Source organism: Microtus oregoni, unplaced genomic scaffold (assembly GCF_018167655.1).
Source record: "Microtus oregoni isolate MIOR12 unplaced genomic scaffold, Mior012 000055F_ref0000237, whole genome shotgun sequence".
NCBI classification, from domain to species: Eukaryota; Metazoa; Chordata; class Mammalia; order Rodentia; family Cricetidae; genus Microtus; species Microtus oregoni.
Window position 1 is genome coordinate 8,597,740 of NW_024543831.1, and position 23,842 is coordinate 8,621,581.

At 41.4% G+C, this 23,842-nt stretch overlaps 1 pseudogene; it reads right to left on the bottom strand.

Annotated features, from left to right (window-relative positions):
* Positions 1–561: 561 nt before the first annotated feature.
* Positions 562–22,607, bottom strand: LOC121438227 (annotated as a pseudogene).
* Between the last annotated feature and the right edge of the window lie 1,235 nt (positions 22,608–23,842).

A 23,842-nucleotide genomic window follows, 5' to 3' on the forward strand; every position in this document is an offset into this window, starting at 1 on the left:
TGCATCCTTGATAAACCTTGCACTGTGTGGTGGGTGGTGAGGCACAGAGGATACTGACGGGAGGATGCTTTCCTGCCTTACCAATGAAAAACCTAAGAGGAAACCCCTACCCTGAGACTCACCCATGATGGACAAGTGTTATATGAGAACTTTAGTGTTTATTATCTGCCTCTCTTAACCACCAAGATAGAAGCTCAGATCTCCATGGCTAGGGGACATCTGTGATTCCACTCAAGGGCAGACCTGAGTTAATTTATGTGTTAATCCTTTAAAATCAACCCCAACTCCCAGGTAATAAGCCAGAAATTAATGGCTTGTCCCTTATAAAAAACATTTTACATGGAAATATCAAAAGAAAAGAAAAATGTCCTGAACACTGTCAAGCTTGCCCTTCTTTTGATAGGATGTATTTTGATTCTTATACGAAACTCCTCTCAAATCCTTTGATGCACTTTGGAATGTGCTGGGGCTAAGTGAAGGAGTCACCTGCCTGGCCTACTGATCCTCTGACCCTCTACTGGGAGTGAGATCGCACTTAGTCAAGCAGAAGCCTGTGTCTTGTTAGGGCGCCACTGATGAGCGAGCCACCATGGCGTCCATCATAGCTGCGGTGTCACACTCCGCAAGCCATGCTGGACTATTCCGGGATGTGCTAGGAGAATAACCTACTGAGAAGGCAATCTAGGCAATGAGTTTAACCCACAGTGGCTGTCTGTTGCCCTTGGGAGTGGGTGGGAGTGTACCACCAGAGACAGCAGGATAGGTTCTTCTTACACTAAAGAGCTTATTAAAATCATAGATCCCAGAACTAGAAGGCTGGAATGGGTGTCCAGTGGTCCTTCTGCTATTCTCTATTTCTGCCTACGTAAGGCCATCCCTTTAATATTTGTATAAAGAGAGGACTGTGCAAAGGGAGGTCACACAGCTGACATGACACTGAACTGACCTTCTCAGCCTAGCTTTCTGCCTCTCCACTCCTAGACACACTCCATACCTCCACCGATCCATGAGGTTTCTCTCCTTGAGAACGTGCCCATAGATTACCTAAACTGTCCAAGCACTGCAGAAGGTGAAGTGAGTCTTAGGAAGCTCTCCTTGTCTTTCCCATCACCCCTCTCCCCTTCTAGATGAAAACCAATTCTATTCCCTCCATACTCACCGCTGGCCTTCACTTTACTGTCTCCCACTGCTTCTCTCCTGTTAGAATAAGACAGATGAATGGGAAACTGGCTAAGTCTCTCGCTAGTTATCTCACCTTGACTGAATTCCCACTGATCTCTCTTTACCGTGCCCCAGGATTTGGGAAGAATTGTCTCACTCTTTCAATGGTGTGGGGACCTCATTTTCATCTCAATGCTAGGCTATAAAGTAGTATAGGCACAGAAAAAGTCTAACTCCTCTGACCTTACCTTTCTCACTTTAAAATAAAAATGAGCACTATCCATTTTCTTAAGCAGTTAAAGAGGTTAAAAGTTATCATGGGAATGGCTTGACTCTGAAGCACAAAAATCATGCAAAGCATTGACTTTATTATTGGGATCACTAACCTGTACTCTGGGCAAATTGTTCCTGCTTTAAGCTGTGCCCAAAATACGACCTCGTCTTCAGAGGACTTTGCTTCTTTATGGAGTGAGCCTGCCAAATAAAATGTCTTGCACAAGCCTTCCCTCCTACTCAAAGTTCATTGGACAGCTACAGTCATGTGATCTGAGCTGGTGCATGGTCCCTCTCTCTCCAGGGCATTTAGAAGCAGGATTCAGAGACTGTTTCTAGTACTTTTTAAAACACAGAACACATAGATTTTGGTTCAGAGGAGCAACTGTATTTTGTTTAGACACAAAGAAACAGAAAGGAAAAGAAACTGCCAGTATTTGTCTCCTTTCACCTCCGAGGTTGGACTGTAGACATGAATGCTGCAGCAGGGGAGGAGTTGGGTCTTCACACACTCTAGGTGCTGCTCCAAATCCTCTCAGCTGAGGAAGAGGACACAGCCCATGGCCAGAGTGGCCTTTATTTGCTAGTAGGGCCATGTGGTCTTGCATTGAAATAGAAACAGTTTGCCCATGACAGCAACATCAAGGCCAACCTGACCATAACAGATCAGGGATAAAACAGAGCACTCTGAAATGAAGGCTAACTTTGTCCTGGTGAATGATTTTTCTGATGTGTTATTAAAGTGGGTTTGTCAGGTTTTACATTATTTTTGTATACACATTAATCGTGAAGATAAGCCTACAATTTCCTTTTTCTATATTGTCTTCACCTAGTTTTTGTGTCAGAGTAATACCAAGCCTTGGCTTTCATTATTAGTTGGGAGATTCATAGTCATTACTTGAATGTCATTGCAGGTTATAGATCTGTTTAAGCGGTTTATATCCTCTTGATTTAATTTTGGTGGGACACACTTACTTAGAAACTTACCTTTTTTTTTTTAGATTTTGTACTTTTTGGAATATAGTCTTTCAAAGTATGCTTTAATTATCCTTTGAATTTCATTAGAATCTGTTGTAAATTATCATTTTTCACCTCTAATTTTATACTGTATCTTCTTTCTCTTTCTTTTGATTAGTTTAACTAAGGGTTTGCTAATTTTGTTTATCTCTTCAGAGAACCAACTCTCTGTTTCATTGAGTCTTTGTAATTTTTTTAAAATTGATTCATACCCTGATTTTTATTATTTCTTTCTGTCTACTGATTTGGGGTTTGGCTTTTTCTTTGTCTTCTAAATCTTCAAGGTGTATTAGCAAATTATTTATTTAATATCAATCGATTTTTATTTATTTATTTTACGTGCATGAGTGTTTTGTTCACATGTATGTTTGTGCACCAAGGGCATGCCTGAAGCCCCAGAGTCAAGAAGAGGTCATTTGGGTACCCTAGAACTGGAATTATAGATGGTTGTGAGCTGCCATGTGGCTGTTGGGCATTGAACACAGGTTCTCTGGAAAATCAGCCATTACTCTTAACCACTGAGCCATATCTCTAGCTCTAGATTTAATTTTTTCATGTAGACAATTATAACTCCAAAATTCCATCCCCAATTGATATGTCTACAGACAGACCCTCCATTTAAGGACCAGGGAACATCATGGAAGTGGTGCCAGAATGATTGGAAGAGCCAGGAAACCAGAATAACTACTGCAAGATAGTATCTTCTAGACATTTCATGTATGCTCCACCAATGAAATACCAACCACAACATTGCCTACCCAAGATCTCTACAAGACAGTATAGACATGACATGGATGCTCCACCCATGGAAATATGAACCACATCATTGCCTATCTAAGACCTGTACAAGATCACATGCCATCATAGATGGGGAGGGGAAGTTTCATAATGCCCCACCCCTAGATGCATAGTTACAGACTGTCAGTTAGCTAGTAAGAGAATTAGAATCAGTTAATCAGTTTTCTTCAGTGATGAGACCTCTAAGGGCTTCCCAATCCTACATGGCCATCCCTAAGCATATGTATGTATGAGCAACACAAATTGGATTTGTATGTGTGTGTGTGTATGTAAGTAATATAGATATAACAATAATTATAGAAGAAAAGTGAATTTGAAAGGAGAGTGGGGGGGACATGGAGAAATTCAGAGGACTAGAGAGATAGGTGGGTAATGATGTGGATGCTTTGGGCTCACATGTGAAATTCTCAAAATTAAAACAGAAACAAAAATCTAAACAAAAACAAAATACCAAAGAAACTGAAAAAGACAGTGGAGAAAATACTCCAGCACACAAATAGTGCTGGAAAATTGGATATTCCCTTGTAGAAGAATGAAACTAGATCTCTGTCTCTCAACTACTCCAAATCCAATTCAAGGGGATCAAAGGCCTTAATGGAAAACCTGAAACTCTGAAACCATTGCGGGAGACACCTCAAGATAGGGGCATGGGCACAGACTCTCCAGGAATGACTACAGTAGCTCAGAAAATGAAAGAAAGACCAGTGAAATAAAAGAAAGTGGGATTGCATAAGATGAAAGAGTTTCTGCATAGCCGAGGAACAATTGAATTAAGACACAGCTTAAAGAATGAGAACAAAATTGTGCTATGTAGACATCTGATAGGTAGGTGGAGTTTTGCAAAGGGTACCATGTCCACTTATCAAAGAACCTTATCACCAGAGGGACCTTGAAGGAAGTGTACCCCTCCATTCTGCAGGTAAAAACAAACAAATCAAGATCACACAACAAAACAGAGTGCTTCTCAGGGTTAAGAGTAGAAAGCTGGTCTTCCGACTCCATAGTGTTCTTTATGCTCTGGTCTGTTCATATGACCTCATTTCAGTGTAGATTTTTGTCATATTCCTGTGTAAAGTTTATATAGATTAGACCACATCCTAGGCAATGAGTGAACATTCCTTGTTGCTCTTAGCACCCATTGGCACACTGTGTTTATTTTGATAAGTGATTTCAAATCACTGTAGCAGATTTCTGTGCAGGAAGTCCATATATTACAGACAATATCTTCAATAGTGACATGTTTTTATCAAACATGAGCCTGAACATGTTTGGGGATGTCACTGAGAAGGATTTGGAAGTGCAAAGTGATTCTCCATAGTATCCTCTGAGTTGATAGTTTTCAGTACACAGCTCCTGTGATCAGTACTTCCCAGTCAAACAGCAAGAAAGACCTGGGGCTCCAGTTCATGTTATAAGAGAATAGGATCTAGTTTCTCCAGTTTAAGGAGAGCCATTTATCAGGGAAAGAACATTCTTCCCATTGTGATGATACAGTCTCTTTTGTGCTGTATTGAAACAATAACGAGTGTACAAAATCAATACTCATGTATTGGTGAAACTGAACAGCAATATCGCCCTTGGAAAAATAGACACCACTAATAAAATAAAAGAAAGTTTAACTGGATGTTGTCCTCAACATTTTCAAATCCAGAAGAATTTTCCAGAATCATAAATTTGCACATCACAAACTGAAGTCCTCTTTTGTTCCAAGCAGTATTAATATCATATTTGATAGAATAAATTCTTTCTACTTTAGATGAAAGCAATCCTACATAATAATAATACTCCTGGTTTTCAACATCAGACATCTTACTTAGCAAACTCCATCTTGATTGGCAGAAGCTGTCAGTTACTGTGGAGGTTTGAGTAAGAATGGCACCCATAGGCTCATAAATTTGAGTGCTTAGTCATCAGGCAATGGCAATATTTGATAAGACTTAGGTGTGGCCTTATTCGAGTACCTATGATCTTGTTGGAAGAAATGTGTCACTTTGTGGGTGTCTCTACAAACACCAGGGCTGGCAGAATAATGATCCATGAGAAGCAAGAAGGAAATCCGGTTCAACATGACTTAGCCAGTGTTGGCTCAAACTTCTAGAGTCTGACACCAGCAGTTTATTTTAGATATATTTAAGTATAGTACAATTTGGAAAAAAGTTTTCTGGTGTAACACAATCCCATGTGTACAATGAGGCATGATTACCAGAAACTCTTCTCAAAGTATATGAAGATGGGTTCTAGAGATAGGATACATGTGTTATCTAAACAGCCTGGGGAGGGTCTGGTATGGTCTCAGTTGGGCTATTAACCACCTCCAGTCTTGCCTGTGTAAGCTTGGGGGAGCCCCTGGTCATACAGATGATGCAAAGGTCACCTAGATTATTAGCTACCTCATGTTCTACTTATGGGAGCTTGGTATGGCCTGGCCTTATGGATAGCAGAGATCTCCAGGTTCTTAACTAACTCTATCCCCAGCCTTCTGGGTGGAAAAACAGGTTCTGCCTCTCTCCTGTTGAAGACACAAACCTGTTTGTTTAATATTCCTGGTTTTTCTAGTGCTTATCTGTGAGTGCAAGAACTTTTGTACCCCCAGCATCACTGGGGGGTAGGTTTTGAAGTTTCAAAAGCCCAAGCCAGGCTCAGCATCTCTCTCTCTCTCTCTCTCTCTCTCTCTCTCTCCCCTCTCTCCCTCTCCCTCTCTCTCCTTTCTTCCCTCTGCTATTAACCAACACTTAAATGAAGTTTCCACAAACTCCTATGTGTGTAAAGGCTTATTGCTTCTTTCTCTGTTATTTCCAGTGCTTGGAATACAGTATGAAAACTTTTTTGTATAAATTAACGAATAAACTAATCAATGAATCAATAAATCAATCTAATTTATTTTTAAGGGATGACTCAATTCCAAAGGACACGGATGTATGATTTAATAGAAAAAAAGAAAGAACAAAAGAGAAAAAGAAAAAATGGACTGGAGAGATATCTCATTCACTAAAGGCTAGTCTCATAACTATAATAATAATAATACCTCCAACTTAGCCCCACTTCTTCCTTCTACAGTTGAATCTATTTTTAATCCATCTAGAAGCCTGTTGTTCATTTTAGAATGAACGATCTTGAAATTAAGAGAAAAACAGTCTCTTTTTGCTCTACCTAAGAACATCATATTGCTTCATACTAATCTGTAATTTTATTCATAGTTGAATTTTTTAATTGCTTTCCTTGATTGTCTCTCAAGTGTATATGTGAAATGTATCTATTAATCAATTCATACTGGTTTATACGTTCTTCAGAGAGAGAATTGGTCAGTCTTTATAATTATGCAATTCATACATATGGTCATGAGTTTAATCAACCTGATATTGTAAGTGGCGTATTGTCAGCTCAGTGAACTATACTTGGAAAATGCATTAGCTATGTGCAAACAGCTCAGGAATCTACTGCATGACATTAGCTAGAGCCAAGTCTCCAAACAATTTAGCTATTTGGCAGAGTTGATATTTATGCTCATAAAAGATCTCAGTGATTGGTCTTAAATTACTTTCTCTGATAGCTTTTATAGTCTAAGGATTCTTTTATACATGTAGTCAACTTGTCTACTGCCCCACACTCCAGGGCTGTGTTACTTTTTCCTGATGCTTTTTCTGTCTAGGTTCCCATGGTCTCTTGTTGGACTTTGCCTGGACTCTATGGCATCAGGAAGAGTGAAGAATAGTCCCAATGTTAGAAAACATGGGGGTGGAAGATACATGATTCCTGAACCAAGGCAAGAGAAGGAGTTGGGAGTCTGGGGAGGAACTAATACCTTTGGCTGTATTTCCCAGGTGAATCCATTACATTAGTTCATCTAGTCACCTCAATAATGCAATTGGTTTTAGGTATATGGTTAAAACTGAGGTTCCATTTTCCAAGGCCACACACCAGACACAAGAAAGGATAGATACAGGCTCTTTTAGATTCTAAAGTCAGTCCTCTTTCTGTAATACCAGACTAAGAGTTTTTATTATTTTTCTGGTGACTTCCTTCATCCTAGAGATAATGCTGCAGGTGATATTAATGGTTCTTATTTGTTTGTTTTGTTTTTGTTTTTCCTCTTTCATGGGAAGGGAAATAAATTATTGAAAACAGAAAATTCCTGATCTTCATACTTGGAGGGTCTATTCAGTAGTGATAAATATCCTGCATTTGACTCAGGATACAATAGGGCCTATACTTCCTACTAAAATGGTTCTGCTATGTCTCTTTCAGTAGATTTGGTGGGATATACTTGCTTCTGTCAGGCGTTCAGTAAAGGATCACCTGGTAGCATGGTACAAGACATAAAACGAACAAACAAAACCTGTATTAAAATTCTTTTGGACAAAAGAAATTAATTAGAAGGAAGTTTTACAGAAGTCAAGTAGGAGTCAGGCTTCATATGGGATTAGCACCAGATATTGAAAAACACAAGAAGGGAAGAAAGGTGTCTTTGCCCTCCCCTTACCTTTTCTTTCCTTCCCTAACCCTTCCCTGTAAATGGAGGCTGCTCGTTCATTTCCTGGCTGTCCAGACCTGAATAATCACACAGAAACTATATTAATTGTAACACTGTTTGGCCTATGACTCGGGTGTATCTCTATCTAGCTAGCTCATTAATTGTAAGTTAACCCATTTCTATTAATCTATGTATCACCATGAGGCCGTGGCCTTCTGGTAAAATTCTCTTTTGGCAGCTACATGGCATCTCCTTAATTCTGCCTTCTCTCTGTCTCTCTATCTTTTCCAGCCTGGCTATATTCTGCCCTGCTATAGGTCGAAGCAGCTTCTCTATTAACCATTGATGATGAAACATATTTATAGCGAACAGAGGGGAATCCCACATCATTCCCCTCCTCAATCTCCCCCCTCATTTGCTGTTTTTATATACACACACATATATACACACGTATAAATATACACACATATGTATTCCTAAATACATAAATAAAAGCTGCTCAGTCTGTATAATGTTATTTGTATGTACTATGATCAGTGCTGACCATTGGTTTTAGATAGCCAGTTGGTGTCCTCAATGTTTTTGTTTGTTTGTTGTTTTTTAAATATATCTCTGAATGTTTATTAGATGCTTATGCATTATAGTTGTATTTTTTTGTATTTATAAGTACAGTCTTGGATGAAAGGCCTCAACATAAATCCAGTTACATTGAAGCTGATAGAAGAGAAAGTGTGGTATAGCCTGAATGCATGGGCACAGGAGACAATTTCCTGAATAGATCATCAGTAGCATAGACACTAAGATCGGCAGTTAACAAATGTGACCTCATGAAACTGAAAAGCTTCTGTAAGGGAAAGAACACTGTCAATAGGACAGAACAGCAGCCTACAGAATGGGAAAGTATCTTCATCAACCCCATGTCTGACAGAGAGCTGATCTCCAAAATACATAAAGAACTCAAGAAACTAGACATCAAAATACCAAATAATCCAGTTGAAAAATGGGATACAGATCTAAACAGAATTCTCAACAGAATTTCAAGTGGTCTAAAGGCACTTAAAGAATTGCTCAATATCCATAGTCATCAGGGAAAAGCAAATCAAAACAACTCTGATATTCTATCTTGTACCTGTCAGAATGGCTATCAAAAACACAAATGACAGCTCATGCTGGAGAGGATGTGGAGAAAGGAGAAAACTCCTCCATGGCTGGTGGGAGTGCAAACTCGTACAGCCACTTTGGAGATCAATATGATGGTATCTCAGAAAAATGAGACTCAATCTACCTCAATACCCAGTGATAACACTCTTGGGCATATACTCCAAAGATGCTCAATAATACCACAAGGAGGCTTGCTCAATTATGTTCATAGCATCTTTATTTGTAATAGCAGAATCTGGAAACAACCTAGATGCCCCTTAACTGAAAAATGGATAAAGAAAGTGTTATACAATTACACAATGGAATATTATTCAGCTGTTAACAATGAAATAAAAAAATTTGAAGGAAAATGCATTGTACTAGAAAAAAATCATTCTGAGCGAGGTAACAAAAACCCAGAAAGACAACATGGTATATACGCACTCATAGTTGGATATTAATTGTGAAGTGAAGGATAACCATGCTACAATCCACACCCTCAAAGAGGGTAGGTAACAAGGAGGACCCAAAGTGGGACGCCTGGATCTCCCTGAGAAGGGGAAATAGAAGAGATCTCCTGGGTGGACTGGGGGCAGGTAAGGATGGGAACTTGAGGGATCAGGTTGCAGGGTGGGTGGAGGAGGAGAGTACTGAGAGAGATGACTGGAAAGAGGGGCATCTTGTGGACAGATAGAAACCTGATGTAAGGGAAACTCCCAGGAATCTACAAGGGTGACCCCAGCTCAGACTCCTAGCAATAGTGACTATGTAGCGTGGACTTATCATCTCTTGTGATCAGATTGGTGAGTACCCAAATTGTCATCAGAGAGCCTTCAGCCAGTAACTGATGGAAATAGATGCAGAAACCCACAGTCCAACATTATGTTGAGCTTGGGAATCCTGCTGATGATAGGGATGAAGGATTGTAGAAGCCAGAGTGGTCAAGGACATCACAGAAAACCCACAGAAACAACTGACCTGGTTCATAGAAACTCACAGAATCTGAACCAACAACCAGAGAACCTGCATGGGTCCAACCTAAGCTCTCTACATATACGTGATGACTATGTAGCTTGGTTTACTTGTGGGACTCCTGATAATAAGAGTAGGGGATGTCCCTAATGCTTTGACTGGCTCTTGGGAACCTATTCCTCTTACTGGATTGCCTTGCCCAGCCTAAATACAAGGGGAAGTGCTTAGTCTTACTGCAACTTGACATGCCCATATTTTGTTTACATCCATGGGAGGCCTGCCCTTTTCTGAACAGAAACAGAGGCGGGTTGGGTGGTAAGGAGGATGGAGGCTATGTTGGGGGAGGAAATGGGAGGAGAGTAAGGAGGGAAAACTACAGTCATGATGTAAAATAAATAAATAAAGTAGAAAGTTTTGTAAAATCTGTATTTTACAGCTCATATAAAATACTTTTGGCCTTTCCTGATGTTCACAAGCAAAAGAGCCTCTTAGAGTAAACCCCTCCCTCAAAGAAGGTAGGGCTCTGTCAGAATTCTGCTAACAGTCCTGCACGACAATGTTCACAGCTTCTCTTACCTCTTGGTTTATACTGGAAAGTCCGTCAGGAAACCAATTCCCTCCTCATAACACCTGAAATTATGTTTTATGCAGAGGGGATCCTAAGTAAATCTGAGAAATATGACTTATTCTGTACTCATTTAGTCTTTTATTTGTGGGGGTGTTTTTGCTTTAGATGGGAAATGTCTTTTCTTTCCTTTTTATTTATTTAAAAATGATATAACATATATTTGTTCATATTCTTTCTTTTCTCCCAACTCCTCCCAGATCACTCCCTCCCCACCCAACCTTAGCTGTAATATTTTGCTTGTTTTTAATGCAGGTTTTCTGCAAGATTCTTCCTTGCCTCATAAACACAGTAGTGCCTGTTTATTTTTCTCTGACAATGGAATGCTACTCCTATCATTTCAAGCTAACATACTTTGGTTTATAATCTGAGGAGAAAATCAAAGGAGTTATTTTTAATATTATGAGCAAACACTGCAAACTACTAGCATCCTCGTGTTTATAAAATTAATTTGGGGCATCCCCTTTTGACCTTAGACAATCCAGTAGGTCAAGCGCTTGAGAAGCAAAACCATGATTAAACCTGCCAGAGATGAAACGGCTGATGCCAAACTCTTGGAGATTACACCCAGGCTTGACCCTCTCCTGTCCTTCCGAATGAAGCTCATTACTGAGAAACCATCATTCTGTGTTCATGAGCTTCAACATTTAATACACCAGTGATCAGAATCCTGGAACATAATTAAACCTTTGATGAAAATGAATGAGCATGGGATCAAAACCAAGGAGAACCCAGATCAGAGGGAAGAGGAGCAGGCAGGAAAGAAGTTTCTGTGGAGCCTCTGGACAGACATGCTGAACCTTTTCCTTCTCTTTTGAGCCATGATTTCTATTACCTCTGGTGAATGACAGCAAATTTATACTAAAATAAACAAAAAATTTCAGTGGACAGGTATGAAGCTCCCAGGGGGTTAGGAAAGGTCACTTCAGTGAAGTTGGGGATAAAAGCTGATATTGAATTTATTTATTGCCATTCAGTTGTTCCTTGCAAGAATAATCTGGTGTAATAAAAACCAGAGGACAAAATGTACATGTAAACATTATTAGACCAGAAAAGGAATGGAATGAGGCTACCACATAGGATATAGCTGGGTAACCAGTTGACAGATGTGGTGAAGGGCTAAAGATATAGTGAGAAACCATTAGGCCAGTGGTCCTGTGTCTCTACCACTGAGGTGGCTGTGAGGCCTTGAACAGATCATTTCACATCTTACAATTCCCAAGTCCTGATCTCTTTTTTTTTCATGCTTTTTTTTTATTGCGAAAAGAAGAAAAAAAAACATAAACAAAAAACAAGTTTCCACCTCCTCCCAGCCTCCCATTTCCCTTCCCCTCCTCCCACCCTTCTCCCCCTCCCCCCACTCCTCTCCCCCTCCCTCTCCAGTCCACAGAGCAGTCCGGGTTCCCTGCCCTGTGTTAAGTCCTAGGTCCTCTCCCCTCCGTCCATATCTAGGAAGGTGAACATCCAAACTGGCTAGGCTCCCACAAAGCCAGCACATTAAGTAGGATCAAAACCCCCTGCCATTGTCCTTGGTGTCTCATCAGCCCTCATTGTTCGCCATGTTCAGAGTCCGGTTTTATCCCATGCTTTTTCGGTCACAGTCCAGCTGGCCTTGGTGAGTTCCCCGTAGATCAGCTCCACTGTCTCAGTGGGTGGATGCACGCCTCGTGGTCCCGAATTCTTTGCTCATGTTCTCCCTCCTTCTGCTCCTCCTTGGGACCTTGGGAGCTCAGTCCAGTGCTCCTGTGTGGGTCTCTGTCTCTATCTCTATCCATCACCAGATGAAGATTCTATGATGATATGCAAGATATTCGTCAGTATTGCTCTAGGATAGGGTCATTTCAGGTTCCCAATCTTCAGCTGCCCAAGGAACTAACTGGGAATTTGTTTCTTAAGTTGCCTTAGTAGACCCGGGGTGAGACTGGAGATTCTGAATCTCCAAACAGATCCCAACTGGTCCACAGATCTCACCTGGAGAAGCATTTAGTTTGATGATCAATTTCAGAATCTCCCTTGCACTTCTAAAGTTCAGATTCCCAAGTCAGAAGATCCACCTCCCAGTGCACAGGCTTGAGTTTCCCTGTTTCTAGCCCGGACTGGCCTCTGCCAGGGATTAAGTCTGCCTTCCTTCCCAGTGCATCAGAGTCCCATCCCTGCAACCTCTTGGTCTTTTCCTCATCATCGGGAAGGAGATGGAAGCTCGACAAACTGCCCCTATTATCTAGGCTTGGAGCAGGGCACAGAGGTCACATTTACAGAGGGATGATTTATTGAGCATCATTTGGAAAACACACAAGAAGTAAAAAAAAAAATCTTCTGAAAACTTGTTCTCTTCTTGATGTTTCTCCTGAATGCTTTTTCCTACACATCAATACAGATACATATTTTATGGAAGTAGAAATTGCAAAAACTAAATCAGTATTTGCTATAAAATATATTGTTTTCTCAATTCACAGCAAACTATAAAAATGTGAATTTAATAATTTTACAACATTCCATTATAAAAATATACATTATTTATACAGCAGTTGTTGTATGTTTACAGTTTTTGCTGCAATTAGTTAATGCTAATATAGGGAAGTCAGGCCAGGAAGTCCAAGCAGTCTTGTACTTGGAGGCAGTAACTGAAGTAGAGGCCATGGAGGAGCACTGCTTACTGACTTGTTCTCCACAGCTTGCTCCCCTGTTTTCTCATGTACCCCAGGACCACCTGACCAGGGATGTCTCCATCCACACAACCACAGTGAAGTGGGTCCTTCTATGTCAATAATCAGTCAAGAAAATTACCTAAAGGTTTGTGTACAGGCCAATCAGATTGGATCATTTTCCCAGTCGAGGGGTCCCCCTTCTCAGATGACTGTAATTTGGGTCAAGTTGACAAAAAATAGACAAGCAAATAATCAGTGCAACATGTGCATTTTTAAAAATTATAATCATAATTCTTAAAGTAATAAATGTTTATTGAAACAACTCAAGCAAGTAGTTTCCTTCCCTTCTGCCATTTCTTTAGGACTATTTCCTTCTATAATTTTTTTATAATTTTTAAAGAATTTTTAATAATCTACAGGAAGCAGGTTCTGTGTTTCTCACGATGAGCACTTTAGGGCCTGGTACAGTCCTAGGGAGACCTTAATAAATTCTTGGGGAAAAATGGAAAGCTGAAGATTTATTCGCTTTTAAAGTAAAAAAGTGTTATAAATTACCCAGGCTCAAGTAATTTTTCATAGCACCAGAAAAACAAACGCTACACACATTCATCTGAAATTACTATGCTCATTTTAATAGAAATCTCAAGCAACGTTCTAAGACAAAGCATGTAGCGTTAGTTCTTTTAAAATGACTATATAGTATTCCACATTATGAGTATGCCGTAATGGGCTAGTTCCCATAAAGTACACATAAAGTTATGAGTCTTTGAAGTTACTCATGATATAGCAAATATCCATGTGTATATTTGCCCAGAATTTTGTTTATTTGTGATTGACATTAAAATTTGGCATACCGGCTCAAAGGAAACATAATAATACATACATAGCCTATATATACATACATATACACATATGCATGTATATACATATATATTGATATATTAGCTTAGTCAGTAAGTTTATTGTCTTTATGAAAAACACTTCATAGAAAATTGCTTCAGTTCTCAGCAGACCGGTCATTCCCAAGCTTTGAGGAAGCATGCCTTCTTTTGAGCAACCCGATCTTTCTTCTAGTCAAGGGACATTTGGTCATGCTTCTACCTCTTCACTTTTCTCTTGGGCTTCTCCTCAAAGGCTGCATTCTCTCGGATGGCAGCATGAGCTTTTGCGTGCATCTCCTCCATCGTGTCTGGAGATAACGATGTTCTTTACATACTGAGAGAACTGTTTCTTACAAGCATCTTGGTCTTCATCTATTAGGTATCGTGTGTAGTCTGCGACATTCTGACCCATGCTGTGCTTCCAATGTCCCTCTGTCTTGAACTCCTTATTTTCAGAATCATTTGCTACTCAGGGAATTGTTTGGTACTGGGAGGGACAGACAAGACTCCATCCACAGCTTCTTTCAGGGTCCCCACAATTTTACTGCCAGTTGTATGTAGTTCGGCAAGACTTGCATCCAAGTAGCAAGTGAGGGCACCAGTGAAATTACAGGGTGTGAGAACAGATCACTAGACACACAAGGAAACCCACTTTAAGAGTTTATCGAGAGATAAAAAGACACGAGCTCAGGCCCGGGGAAGCTGGTGCAGGAAGAGAGCGTGGAGCAGACGTGTCCAGCTTTTAAAGGCTGCCTAGTGCATGTGCACAGGGGCTTACAGGGGCTTATGTAGTTGCTTCACGTAGATCACATGACCATGCTGCACATAGGGCTTGAGGGCCTGGGTGGCTATGTAAGTTGCCTAAACACTTGATAGCACATGCCTGGCCCTGGAACCCAGAAGTGTCAGAGCTTGGGGTGGCTAGACATTTTGCCAAAGGGCTGGGTGATGAAAATGATAACAACCAGGCTGACCAACAATGCTTTCCCCATTGCATTCATCTCCAGTCACCTCCACTTGACCTTCATAGATCTTGTCCCTACCGAACCTATTGAGAAGTTTGTGTGCCAGCGACAGGCCAGTACAACAGGCCGCAGCATAGTTTGTCAGGCCAATCAATTTTCACACTGTATTTCGGCAGTTCATGTTATATGCTGCTCAGACGATCATATCCCCTTCTATACATGCATGTAGTCTGGCTGTATGGGGTGAGACTAGATATCTAGTCTCTGATCTAAATCCACCAGAGAAAGGAGCCCCAGCTGAGGAAATGTCTCCTTGAGATCCAGCTGTAAGACATGTTCTCAATTAGTGATCAAATGGGGTGGCTGGTTTCATCCCTGAGCTTCTGGTCCTGGGTTCTGTAAGAAGGTGGGTTGAGCAAGCCATGGAGAGCAAGCCAGTTAAGCAGCACTCTTCCATAGTTTCTGCATCAGCTCCTGTCTCCGGGAGCCTGCCCCATTTGTGTTCCTGTCATTGACTTTCTTCAATAATGAACTGCAATGCTGAAGTGTAAACCAAATAAACCTTTCCTCCCCAACTTACCTTTTGGTCATGGTGTTTTGTTGCAGCAATAGAAACCCTAACTGAGACACTGACAGATATCTCTTAGTTACACGAACTAGCATCTTGTATTTGGGAGGGTTATACTTACTTTTGTCCTGGATCACCAATCGTTGCCCAGCATAGTAGTGGGTTTTATGCTCTCACCGCTTGAGTTTGATCCTAAAACCCAGTAAGCAAGCCAGGCATGATGACATGTGTTTGTAATCCCAGAACAGGGGAGGCAGAGACAGGCAAATCCCTGGGCTCAAGACAGCCCTCACTATCCTAGTCTGTTACGTGAGTAGTCCAGGGCAGGGAGAGATCCTGACTCAAAAACCAAAGTGGATGCTCATAAGGAATGACTCCCAAAGTTGTCCTCTAGCCCCCACAGGAATTGAACATGAAGCCATTCATATACACACAAACACAAACAACTTGAATAAAGGTTAGAGTTGTTTTAATTGAATAAATTCCCATTACATAGTATTTATCAATTGTATGTTGAACCCTGAACATGGTAGTTGTTTAACATGTGTTAACTTGGTTTGATCTAATGTGCCCATACAATAAATATATTTTAATTTGCTAAATTAAAACTTGACCTCTGAAGTTTGCTTTAGCAACACCCAGGACCAGTGACAACCTTCCTCCCTAAATGCTTCCTTCTCCGTCTCAGTGGCCATTCACACCATAAGAAAAAAAAAACTCTGCTGCTTATCTGTAGTAAGGCCCTGTGGGGAAAGCAGGGTGTTAGACACAGAAGGGGGTGGAGAAAGAGGACAGGAAGTAGGTCTGGGCTAGGAAACCACAAGGCTGATCCCCACTGACCTACTTCCTCAATTAAGCCCCACCTCAAAGCCAGCCCCCACGCCCCCTACTGGGAAGCAGGTGTTTATGTGTTTGAGCCTGTGGAGGGCATTTCTCATTCAAACACAGAGTAAAGTGAAAATATTTCAATCTTTTGCTAGAAGACAATTCACTAACAGTTTTATTCTAGAGTAAATGACAAATGGAAAATGTTGTTGAAAGGAGCATATTCCTCTTTTTAAATGGCTACATAAAGTCCAGTTTTCATCAGAATGGCCTCGTCTCCTTTGGGGCACCATGAAGCAAGCAAACATGTGCCCAGCAGTCCTTCCTGGTTGTCACGGCAACTCAGGCCCTGGATACCATCCTGATTTCCTGCCAGGAACTCTGTGCCCCGGTGGGTCCCTCACTCCTTCACCCCCACACCTGCTTCTCTCTGACTGCCACTCTCACCTTCTCCCCTTGACCCTTCCCTTAGTGTCACTTGTCATAAGTGACTTCAGTTTTTGAAGAGCTTCAGAGAAGTCACGACTGACAGTGGAAAGTAAAACAACGGGTACCTGCTGCGATGTTCCCCTGGGAACAGACTCCCCCTGCCTCCCTGTCATGTGACACCATCTGAAAGGGATTATCTTTCTTCTGACCGGCAAAAGTACCCCATAATACACCTTCTAACCAACCCCCAAGACTGACTGTTGTAAGACTTCTCCCTCTGCACAGGAAGAAGTGATTCTTAAGAAGATCTTGTTGGCCTGGCATTGGTGTTGCATGCATTTAATCCCAGCAGAAGCAGGTGGATCTTTGTGAGTTCGAGGGTCAGCCAGGTCTACAAGAGCTAAGACAGACTCCAAAGCCACAGAGAAACCTTGTCTTTAACAACAAAAACAAAAAACAAACAAAGCAAAATGAAAAAAGAAGACCTTTTCCACCCACCTACCTCCATTTCCCTGATGCCCTCCTTGTCTTGGAAGTGACCTTGACTTGGTCCAGTAAGTCTCAACCTTGAAGCTCATTCCCTCTGGGACTCTGCACCTTGGCTCTCAAGGGTGTGGCTTTCACTAAGATAGCTAAATTATAGAAGAACCAGAGTTAAGCCACAGACATCCCAGGGATCTATCTTAAGACCATTTCCACCCTCTAGGATGGTGCACCACTGCAGTTGGTATGTGATAACCATGTATGCCCTCAGGATGGTGTACCACTGCAGCTGGGATGTGATAACCATGTACACCCTCTAAGATGGTGTACCACTCCAGCTAAGGTGTGATAACCATGTATTACCTCTAGGATGGTGCACCACTGCATCTGGGATGTGATAACCATGTATGCCCTCAGGATGGCACACCACTCCAGCTGGGATGTGATAACCATGTATGCCCTCAGGATGGTGTACCACTGCAGCTGGGATGTGATAACCATGTACACCCTCTAGGATGGTGTACCACTCCAGCTAAGGTGTGATAACCATGTACGTCCTCTAGGATGGTGCAATACTCAAGCTGGGATGTGATAACCATGTACACCCTCTAGGATGGTGTACCACTCCAGCTAAGGTGTGATAACCATGTATGTCCTCTAGGATGGTACAACACTCAAGCTGGGATGTGATAACCATGTATGCCCTCTAGGATGGTGCACTGCTCCAGCTGGGATGTGATAACAGCACTGTGAGGTAGGGATCATTAACTTGATTTTACAGATGAAAGCAAGCTTCATAGAAACAAAGTGAAATGCCCAGGACCTCTGGGCTGGAAAGCCATGGAGGTAGAAATTGAATCTCATGGCCAAAGGGAGAAGTAGATAAGAGCCCTTGTCTCCTTGTCTCTATCCACCGGTTACCTGCCAGGAGCTCCGCAGTCTGAGTCCATCACTGGCTTCTCAATGTTAGCTCATTTCTCCTAACCTCCTTCACCTTTGCCTACATTTTCAGTCAGACCCTTTTCTCCAGCCTCCTCCCCAATCACTCTCTTCTCTCTTCTCTTCCTCTTTCTCCATCTTCTACATTGAGAACAAGAGTTGTGTTTTCTTGTTCATTTAGCAGTCTTACTTCTGAGAAGAGACGGGAAGTGTGATTAAGGGTGGGACCCCTGTCTTTTCCTGGGAGTATTTTTGCTTTTCAAAGGGATCAATGTGGTTGTCACCAAGCCCAGATCTCTGGCAGAGCTAAATTTCTTCTAAAAATGCCAGCGTGCGAGAGCCATGTCCATAGAAATATTGAAACTGTGAGCACAAGTTACAGGTCCTTGGAGAAGAAAGGTTACCTAATTGAGCAGCTGGCTTCCAAAATTCCCCTTGGTAATCCCTCCTCAACACTATTTCTCTTTCACAAAAGAGTTTCCAGAGGAGTTTAGAATTTGCCTGCAGAGGTGTCAGACACCTATCACACAACACACTTCAATAGCAAAATTACCCCCAAACAAATGATTACTGGAAGTGTAGCCAGTTTGGGGCTGAGATCCAGATACCAGGAATATGCTTACTAATGATGGTGGCTCTTTTAGGCACAGCACACTGCAGGGGCGATAGCTGTGTGTGCACACACATATATAATATATATGCATACATATGTATGCATACATATATGTGCATACATATATATGCACACACATTATATAGAACATATTATATTATATGAATATATAATATATAGCATATTGGATTATATGCATTATAATATAATCTTTCAGATTTTAATAAGTTTGAGGACTAATTAATTATGCATGCAAAAGTAAGCAAAGGACTGAAATATGTATGGATAATTGAGGCTTAACTTAGAGTTATCTATAGAAGTAGAAAAGGGTTCATTGGAGAGGGGCGGGGAGAAAGAGCTGTGGCAAGGGAGATAGTATAGAGGTCTATGAAGGCAGAAGGCAAAACAGGGCAAGAGACTTATTTAGAGAGGAATGGAAGGGTGAAGCATTATGTACATGTAAATAACATCAAGGATGCTTGGAAAATCCAGAAGGAAGCCTATATTATGAGCTTTCTTAAATATATGTGCATATATTTAGTTGGAATTACCCTATATGGGAGAGGCCATGCTCTCCCCAAAAGCTATAGACTATCATTTTTCTAAAAAAATGTCCAGTATGGGATAACTCCCTTAAAATTGTTGGGCAGGGTGGTTGGAGAGACTCCCAAAGTAACACAGGCTATTTCCATTGCTCTTAGTTATCTGCCAGAAATTTAAGGTAGGACCCTATTGCTGAAGACACCATACATTTTGATAAAGGACTTGGAGAAATCTAGCTGATATTGACCCAAAAGCCTCCCTCCTGATGACTAGTTCTCATAACATCAGAAGGGGCCATGTAGGCTGCTTGGGAAGAAAAGTTCACACTGCTCCTACTCAGCCATAAATTTGAACGCATAACCTGACAGGGTATGTTATACCCAAAGGGGTAACCATGGCATTAACATCTTGGATGTAACCAACAGTTGTCTTAGGATGTAACCTAAGGCCCATTCAGAAGAAGAGCAGTCATGTTTGCATGTAAGGCTTGCAAAGAACCATGCTGGAGAGGCAGTCAACCCTAGAGGGGAACCGACTGCTGTCATTTTGCTAAGTTGATGCAGAATCCAACAGATCCTCAATACTTATCCTTCTACCCATAGGTTAGTGCATCTAACTCTCTGTTTCTGTGAATTTACATTCTACACATTGAATTCTGAAGTATTAGCTTTTGAATGTCTGGCTAATTTTACTTAGCATATGCTCTCTTATGGTACTTAACACTTTACAAATGGTAGGATTCCCTTTGTGTTCAGGCTACGTGATACTCCATTATTTACTTATCATAATTTCTTTAGCCACTCATTCATAGGGGATCCTTTGGTTGTTTCTGTATTGTGGCCATTGAAAATGGTGGTGCAATATGTGGTGTCTTTAGCAATGAGGTCTTACCATCAAGTTCTAGAAGATAAGCAAGAGAAATCAAAATACCCTACAATATTTGAGTGCTCTGTGGAACCCTACTGACAAACACTGGACTTTTTAATTTGATAGCCTATGTTATCCAGGAGAAACATTGTCTCCCCCAGTGTAGGGTAGCTCAATTTGTACTATATATTTGAAAATATATACATATACATATATATATATGTATATGTATATATTTTAAGAAGCTTCAAGTACAGTAGGTTTTCCTTTGGCTTTTTAAAAGGTCTTTATGCTTGTCATCCCTCCTCATATGTTCCTCCTCTACCTGGCTTTTTAAATGAGTTGGTTGTCCAACGTATTTCAATAATTAGTTATTATGTTCTTGAGTGGACCAAATTCCCCAGATGTTTTGACCTATACTTCACGCCTCCTATCACGAACATAATGCAGTACATTTTGTCAGGGTGGATGTAGACACAGGTCTGCTTCCAAGCGGAGGGCCTCTGCCCTACAGCCCCTGCAGCCCTGTCCACTGGCTGATGTGAAAGGATTCAGCCGCATTAAAGTACATCACTGTGGCATTAAAATCTACCAACTGTCAATGTATCAGATGCAACATTTGATGCAATGTTATTGTATCAAAAGTATCTTGGAACAATGAGGACATCATTTGGGACTATTTCCAGCATATGTTACATTTTAAAAGTTTGTTTTAAGGAATGTGTTGTTGAAAACTGAATTTCACTCCTTAGAGAGTAGTTTTATTTTTTTTCTCTTCTAAGATACTTCTTAGACATACAGCACTTTTTATCAGAAGTCAGCTCTCAAGGATGATGTTGCATGTGATCCCCCCAAACTCTTCTTCCCTTCTGTTCATGGTGTGATGTAATTACATGTGTGTGGGTTCCAGAAGGTGACGCTGTTGGAACTGCCCATTTCTGCTTCTCACCAGAAGCCACGCAGAGCAAATGGTTTATTTCCTCTGTCCCTAGGCTGCTGCTTCCATAAAATGGGTAGAGAGTAACCCTATGGTGTTAGGGTGAGGAGCAAATGAGCCAGAGAAGATGAAAGTGCTTGAGCCTGGTATATATCAGATGCTCAAAGATATCATCTTGGGAGTCATCTGCATGCTTGTTTGTCCTGTGTTATGTGACACTGGGCGGGGGGGGGGGGGGGGGGGACGTGTCAAAGTGAAGTTCAATTCCATTAAAGGGAAAGCTGGGTTACTTGGCTAACATACAAAATCCTCTTTTATGTAAAAGAGCAAATGTTTGCTTTGGACTTTTAATCTGAAAGCATCTTCTGTTGGGGCAGTAGGTCTGTTTGGTTTGGCTGTGTGATTAAGTGGGCCATGGAACTTGAGTGGGCACAGTGAGTTCCTCTATCCAGAGGAAATGCCCCAGCCACTGTTTGCTGCCACAGAGGTGAGTTGTCAGGTGGGCAGCAGTGTGGCTGATTCTGAGAGGCAGCCCATCGTACAATGGGAGGCGAAGGCATGAAGCCCCTGTAACTGCTTCCTTATGCCCACTCTGGCCAGCACGTAGCTCTTACATTGCATCTACCTTTAAAAAGAATTTCTTTTACCCACCCTACCCCCTCAAGGGTTTGAAAGACAGGTCTTCTCTCCTAGCCCTGAAAACACATTTCTTCCAAAAAAAAAAAAAAAAAACCAAGAAAGCCAATACATTTCTCTTCTGCTTCTTCACACAATCCCGATTCACACTCCCCACTCATTCTAAAATTACATTTTAAGTTCATTTTGTTCACCTAAAGACATGTTCAAGCATGTCAAGCATGATACCAAAAGACAAACCATGACCAATCAGCAAGGCTCAGGAGCCTTGAATAGTCAGTTGTAGCTGACACTGATCATGATATCATGGCCTTGCTGACTATGGAGATGGTAACACATGCAGAAAGTGCCTGCTGGCCCTTCTGCCAGTCTGAGTGATTCTGCCAAACACTAGTGAATTGCAGCCAGCCAGCCAGAGCTAGTGCTAGATGCTTTGTAATTTGAAAATCATATTCCTTGCATCTATGTTGGAGAATGAAGACCTTTGCCCTCTATGGGAAATGTCTGCATTGTTCTTAGATCCCACTCCACCATCTCGTATCCCTTGGTCTTTATTAACAAGCTCCCTTCCTCATGAAGTGCTTCCTTCCAACTCTCTCTCCTACATCCCTTGTTTTCTTTAGCCAGTACAATCCCATTTGCCCTTCAACTCTTAGCGTGGAAGTGCTACTTCCTCTAGGAAGACTTTCCCTTCCTACCCTCACCAGTAAATCGGGTATAGTAATCTTCTTCTGGGCCCCCCAAAACCACAATCCTGGATCCGGTCCAGTCTGGATACTCTCGCAGTGGCCATTCACTCTTCTCATATGTCCTCATTATCCTTGCTGTACCTCATAGACAAGGAGCTGGGAGTAACCAGGACACATCTTTATTGAATGTCAGGGTACCCTCAGAACTCTGGGTACTTTGATTTATGAAGCAAATAATTATGCTTTTAACATTGCAGATGGTAAGCTCTTTTGAATTCCTTTTCAGACATGGATTTGATCCTGTAAATGTTATCGCCAATGGGAAGGAGAAGGGATATAAGGGGAGAAGGCCAAGGAAAGGGCCAAGCCCAGCCTGTCTTACTGGAACCCCGGTGTTCCAGATGCATACATGTAGTTGGTAGAGGCATAACAACAACACCCCATATTTTACAACCTGTTTCTCTCTAATCACGAGAAAGTTTTACAACAAACTGTGTCAAATGTTTGACACTTGAATTTCACTCTTTAGTGGGAAGTAGTGTGGGATGGGGCAAGGGGTAGGGATATAAAAGACTGTGGCATCTCAGACTCTCAGCATTTTTTGGCATGTGATATTTTGATGTTAAGGTAAACAGCTTGAAAATCTGTGGGCTGCATTCCTCATACGTTATGTCGATTCTTACAATTAAAGGGCAAAGATTCCAGGCAAAATGTGTTTTCATTTAGTTAAACCAAACTGTACAGAGATGTAAAAACTTGCTTTTCTGAAAGTGGCTGCTTTTTTCACTCGTCCCTATTTGAAGTTCTTTGGTGAGTGTGTGTGTGTGTGTGTGTGTGTGTGTGTGTGTGTGTGTGTGTATGTGTGTAAAGACATAAAGAATATGGGCACTTTTTTGGAATGTGAGAGAACTAGAGTTAAATAATCTGCAGAAATTGCAAAAAAACAAAACAAAACCAAAAAACACCCTTAATCAAGTCACTTAGCATGTAAACCTGGGTGTTCCCCTTGTGAAGATCAGTAGTTATTACGATAATTAAAATAGCTTACCATAATACTTAGCTCAGTGCCTGGAATATCTGCAGCAGTATATATTACAGCAATTCTGCAAAAAGTATCTTTTGCAACTCCCCATACCCTTGACCCCCCTATACTCACACCACACACAAAACACCCCAACAAAACCACACACACACACACACACAAAACCCCACCCCTGCCCTACACACTCACATGCATTATTTAAAACTAAAACTGGCCAGAAGGTGGTGGCACACGACTATAATCCCAGCACTCGGGAGGCTGAGGCAGGCGGATCTCTGTGAGTTCGAGGTCAACCTTATCTACAGAGGAAGTTCCATGAC